Below are 6,119 nucleotides of genomic sequence, written 5' to 3'. Positions count from 1 at the left end.
TCCTGTACACACATGGTGCACATACACTCAGGCACACACAGACATCCTCATAGAGACAAATATATTTTTAAAATTGTCAAGCTGGATGTGATGGCTCACATCTTTAATCCTGGCATTCTGGAATCAGAGGCAGGCAGATCTCTGTGAGTTTGCAGCCAACCTGAACAAGACCCAGAGCAGCCAAAGCTGCACAGTGAGATACTATCAAATTTTTTTTTTAAAAAAGGAAGAAAAGAAAAAAGCAAAAGTAATTTCTCTTCCGGGGTAGGAGAAATGGCTTCATACTTAAGAGCACTGGCTACCCTCCTAAAGAACCTGGGTTCAGTTCCCAACAACCACATGGAAGCTTGTGACCCTTTGGGACTCTAGTTCCAGGGGATCTGACACCCTCTTCTGGCCTCCACAGGTGTGACACATGCACATGGGGAGCAGGCATTCATGCCTGTCTTAGAGTTTTATTATTGTGGAGAGACACCATGACCATAGCAACTCTTATAAAGGAAAACATTTAATTGGAGCTGGCTTACAGTTTCAGAGGTTTAGTTCATTATTGTCATGGTGAGAAGCATGGCAACATTCAGGCAGACATGGTGCTGGAGAAGGAGCTGAGAGTTCTACATCTTGATCCTCAGGCAACAGGAAGTGAACTGTGTGTCACATTGGGCATAGCTTGAGCATATAAGACCTTTAAGTCTGCCTCCACGGTGACACACATCCTCCAACAGGGTCACAGGGGGCATACCTATTCAAAGTACCACACCACCTTTATATCATAATTCCTTTTGATGCTCAAATTTTTCCACTATTGCCAATGAGAGGCTTCTCAAGAGGTGCCTGTGTGCTTTTTACTTGGTCTCATCAACTTCTCATCAATCTTCTCTCTTTCTCAAATACGTGCTCTATTATTCATTAAGACTGAAAGTGGGGCATTGGTGGCACATGCCTTTAATCCCAGCACTCAGGAGGCAGAGGATCTCTGTGAGTTTGAGGCCAGCCTGGTCTCTAGAGCGAGTGCCAGGATAGGCTCCAAAGAAACCCTGTCTCGAAAAACCAAAAAAAAAAAAAAAAAAAAAAAGAATTCTCTCAAAAAAGACTGAAAGTGTGCTCCATTTGGTCCAACTTTTAAAAAATACATATGGGTGTTTTGCCTGCTTATATGTCTGTGCACAACTTGTAAGCCAGAAGAGGTGTTGGATACTGTTACAGATGGTTATGAACTGCTGTGTAGGTGTTGGGAATCAAACCCAGGTCCCAGTGCTCTTAGCCCCTAAATCTCTCCTCCTCATTGAACCAACTTCTGTTTGACCTACATAGTTTTGATCAACTCACCATTTAAAAAAATTTTTAATTGGCTTCCAGCATTGAAAATAATGGAGCATCTTGCACAAAACTCCAAGTTCCTGGCTTCTCCTAAAACACCAGAAAGTCTGGGACACTGGGCTGTATTCCCATCAAGTACAAATGGCAGAGGATAAATAGCCTTTGTGCCTTCGAATTAATTCACACTGCCAGAGACTGTCTTAGGATTTCATTGATGCTCCGAACTTTATGACCAACTTTCACTTCTTTTCTTACTGTCATGTTCCTTTGAAGGCTGGGGGAAAAAATGAGAGAGAAAGAAGAAGGTAGTGAAGAGATGAAAGGAAGAAGGAGGTACAATGGGTACAGAGGGCTTTGTGTTACTGGAAAATGGGAGAGTACCATTTTCTTTTTGTAGAATCAAAGATTGTCTCTTTAATAGTATGATTCTGTATTGGAAGAACATAACATAAGCAAGATCTGCAATCATAAAGCAAACCTTGCCACTCATTTATAGACATTAAGAAACCCCCTGAAAGGGTGGCGCACACCTTTAATCCCATCACTGGGTAGGTAGAGGAAGACAGATCTCTGTGAGTTCGAGACCAGCCTGGGTCTACAAGAGCGAGTTCCAGGACAGGCTCCAAAACTATGCAGAGAAACCTTGTTCAGAACAAAACAAAAAAGAAACGCCCTGAAGCCAGGCACACTTATTTATATCTGTAATTTCAGCTACTCTAGAGGCTAGAGGACAGAGTTTGAGGTTTGTCTAGCCAGGAAACATAGCAAGATTCTAGCGGGAGGGGGGCAGACAAAAACCAAAAGCCCCTATTTAAGTATTTGCCTTTGGAGCTAGGTGTAGTAGCATACGCTTATAGTCTTAGTGCTTGGGAAGTTGAGGCAGGAGAATCCAGAGTCAACTTTGACAACAAAAGTGAGTTGAAGGCTAGCCTTAACTTATAGGAGACTGCTTCAAAAAACAAAAACAACAACAGCAACAACAATAAAAAAATTAGGTGAAGATGTGTGTGTTTGGAACACAATTGTGTGAAGAATTAGAACATCCGAATGGTGGTGTACATCTGTAATCCCAGTCCTGGGAAGGATGAAACAGGAGGATCACAGTCCTAGCACTCCAGTTCCAGGGATCCACAGCCCTCTTTTGGCCTCCCTAGGTACTCAATATACATGTAGCAAAATATGAATACACATGAAACAAAATAAATATTTTTAAAAAGATCCTTTTAAAAAAATCAGACCCTAAAACAATGAAAGCAACAACAAAAGTCAGAGTAAAACAAGCTACAAAAAGACTCAGTGAACCCTGCCGGAAAAGCACAAGCATTTTGTAGCCTTAGTGGCCTCGCTTACATTGTATCTTTCTTGGCAGTAAGAGATGAGACCGAGAGGCTTTCAAGTGGACTGCCAAGACAATTACTTCTTCTAGTCTCTAAATTCAGGTCTTGATGGATAATCTTTCTTCTGTTTTACCACCCTAAGTGTCCTCTACTTGCGCTGGTTGGGAATCAGGGCTGAGAGATGGGAGAGACAAGGAAGGCAGGCCTGGTGATGGGTGGAGATTCCCTCAGGGTGAGTACTCTTACCCACCTAGGCAAAGCTATCACTTCGTGTTCTGGTCTCATAATTTTCTGGGACTTGGAGGTATAGGTATTTTATGTAAGAGGAATATCTTTAAACATGTGAGCACGTAAGTATTTGTTACACTATCATGACAAGGTATGGCACTGGAAAATGACAATAATTAAAGGAAGAAGGGAAGAATGAGAACCTTTCGGTTAGACTTGGGCATATGAAGTCTGTAATTACAAACGAACGACGCGATTTTAAAAATGAAAAACGGGTAGAGAAAAACCCCACAAGGTCATAAGGGTGCTGTTTCGTTCGTGTTTAATGGCTTAGTCACCCGCTTCCAGGAGGAAGGGAATAGAGACTGTTCGATCTGAAGACATATTTAGAGCGTTAAAGAATTCTTAGAGGCGGCGATCTTTACAAGAGCTCAATATTCAAGGGAGGTAGAAAAGCCGTGGTTCGTGTAAAAACAAAACAAAAAATACCGGACCCCTTGCCGTGCCATTGTTTCTCCACAATGCCGTGACTCGGATTCGAACCGAGGTTGCTGCGGCCACAACGCAGAGTACTAACCACTATACGATCACGGCGAGCTACCGGGGACCTGTAAGATTCTTCTTCTGAATATTCTCTTCAATACTCATAGGCCATCCCACTTCCTGCGTCACTAAATGACCCATTTATTGGGCGGGACTCCAACTTATGGCCTGAGAATGCGCAGGCGCATTGCGCTTTCTCCGCCTACGCGGCTTTTTGGTTCCTTAGTCCTGGGCAAAGGGTTCGCTTGTGACAGGTGTAGGGTTTGGCCGGAGACCTCTTGAGCACCCGGGACCCGAGCTGAGTGTCTTGGGGAGCCGGTCTCCGGTGGCTCTGGAGAGTTCCGGGGCCTTCAGGGGCGTTCCCTATTGGTCTCCTTGCGGCTGATGCTCCCCCGCCCCCAGCAGTGACCCATTACGACCTTCTCGCAGGGTACAAAAGCCTTCAGTACTGGGTTTGACAGTGCAGTGGAAACTCAAAGAATGTGTGTCAGCCTCAACCCCGCCCGCCTCTTCCTTCCAGCCTCTCCCACTCCTGGATGCCTTAATCCTCTCCTCCCTCCTTGATGTTCCCTCTCGGTTTTGCGCCCACCTCTGACCCCCCTGGGCGGCAGCAGGGACTCGGTCCGGTTTTTCTTCTCGTCCATCAACGCTCGCGCCCACACGGCGCCCTGTATGCGACGGCTTCTACCCAGGGCAGTGGCTGTTTGCCGAACAGAGAATGTGACAGTAGTTTCTGACAAGTGAGTTTAAAGTGGCCGCCTTTTACCCTCTCCTGCAGAGCCACTAGAGATCTCGCTAAACACCAACTAAACCCTTTCGCCATTTCACATCCGAGACTGCAGGACATTCGCCTGCCTTTCCGGCTCACGTGGCTTTCAGTGTGGTTTCCCGACCCCACCGGCTGGTGCCCATTCACTCAACAGGTGCTTGAGGAGCGTTTGCTATCGGCCAGTCCCCACAGTGACCTTGGGAGAGGAGTCACATGCCTTTTCATGACTATCTGTGCTCAAGTCTTTGCACATTGCATTGCTGCTTTACTTACAAGAGCTGTCTCGGGGGTCACTCCCTCCAGCAGAGCCTCTTCATCACTCTGGCATCTACTGCAGTGCTTTGATGGAAGTAAAAAGTCAAAGCTGCATAGAAAACTAAGAAAAGCCAACCTGTTTTTACGAAAACATAGACATATTTACATTACACTTTTCAGGCTTAGGTGCTCTCTAGCCTTTGTGGTGCAAGTGCAGCCCCATTGCAAACCGGAAGCCTCTGTATGCTGGCAGTCCAGGTTACACAGAGCTGGTATATATATAACGCTGTTCTTAACTGTCACTGGAGTTTTGAGATCTACTTCCCAAAGTGTTAGGTCAGCATTAAAATGGGATAGAACAACAAAACACAGCTCCCTTGCCGTGCCATTGTTTCCACAATGCCGTGACTCGGATTCGAACCGAGGTTGCTGCGGCCACAACGCAGAGTACTAACCACTATACGATCACGGCGAGCTACCGGGAACCTAGGGTCAGGCACCCAAGCTTGATCTCTTCTCTATCGGGCGCCCCTCCCCCCTCTGACATCATCGGTTTGCTGACGTTTGTTTCTGCCTATCAACGGCGGGACTCCGCGGCGCGGCGCAGGCGCTTTGCTTTCCCTGGCTCAGTCCGCTCACTGGCGGAGCGAATCCCTCCGCTTCGCTTCAGTATTAACAGCAAGGGACTGAGCCTTTTTTATTATTTATTTATTTCGAGCCAAGGTCTCATTGCGATCGGGATGGACTCGAACTCGAGGTGTTTCTTCCACCACGTCCCGAGTTTTAGTTTCCCAGGCGCCACCCCTCTGGACTTGCCAGGCACTTTCATGTTCGTCTTTTTTGTAATGTGTTTCCAAGACCAAGCAGGAAACTCGCAGGTCCTCATTACGGTCAGCTGGGGGCTCGTAGGTACAATAGCATAGGGCTGGCAGGACATTGGTCATCCCCATCTCAAGGACTCTACTGGAAACGTGCTGCAATGTGGCGTTCCGGTAGCTCGCCGTGATCGTATAGTGGTTAGTACTCTGCGTTGTGGCCGCAGCAACCTCGGTTCGAATCCGAGTCACGGCATTGTGGGACAATGTCACGGCAAGGGCGCCTTTTTAGTGCAGGTTTGGTCACTTCCCTTCCTGTTGCCAAGTCATTTGTAACGCCGGTTAATTGTCCTTCCCAATTCTTGGAGTATTCCGCCTGGACTTACACTACAACTTTGACAGATTAAATACAAGGTACTCTCTCTTTCTTCATTTTGCCCCTGCCAATGGTTAAGCCATTTATGAGTCCTTTTAAAGCATTACACGACTCAAAATTTCATCACCGGTGACATAGGAATTTTAGGACATAGAAATTTAGGAACTCCTAATGTTTGCATTAGAGTGGGGTAGGTAGGAAAACGTACCGAACCACTTTTGGTTCAGGTACCACGTGACAGATGAAAGATGCCGCTGTACTTGAGGCACTCAATACTTTGTTTTATGTGGGAAGACAAAACAAAAAACAGGCTCAACAAATTTAGGTTTGTCCTTTGATAGGCCAACTGGAAGTGAATTTTGGAGCTGGCTCTTGGGCAGGTAATGATGGCTGTGTAGCTGTCAAGAAAGGAATGAGAGAGGACCTAGAGAAGAAAGAATTTCTCCGCTCCTCCCAAGGAGGAGGTCTAGGGTGGC

The 6,119-nt window shown here is 46.3% G+C and overlaps 3 non-coding genes across 3 annotated transcripts; 1 reads left to right on the top strand and 2 right to left on the bottom strand.

Moving 5' to 3' along the window:
* Positions 1–3,407: 3,407 nt before the first annotated feature.
* Positions 3,408–3,479, bottom strand: Trnah-gug. Its single transcript has one exon. It is a non-coding gene; the product is annotated as a tRNA-His (tRNA).
* A 1,373-nt stretch (positions 3,480–4,852) lies between these two features.
* On the bottom strand, positions 4,853–4,924 carry Trnah-gug. The gene has a single exon. It is a non-coding gene; the product is annotated as a tRNA-His (tRNA).
* A 527-nt stretch (positions 4,925–5,451) lies between these two features.
* On the top strand, positions 5,452–5,523 carry Trnah-gug. Its single transcript has one exon. It is a non-coding gene; the product is annotated as a tRNA-His (tRNA).
* Positions 5,524–6,119: the final 596 nt, after the last annotated feature.

The sequence above is a fragment of the Cricetulus griseus genome, chromosome 6 (genome assembly GCF_003668045.3).
Source record: "Cricetulus griseus strain 17A/GY chromosome 6, alternate assembly CriGri-PICRH-1.0, whole genome shotgun sequence".
Taxonomy (NCBI): Eukaryota; Metazoa; Chordata; class Mammalia; order Rodentia; family Cricetidae; genus Cricetulus; species Cricetulus griseus.
Note: the sequence above shows the minus strand (reverse complement) of the source record. Positions and strands in the feature narration are given on the sequence as shown.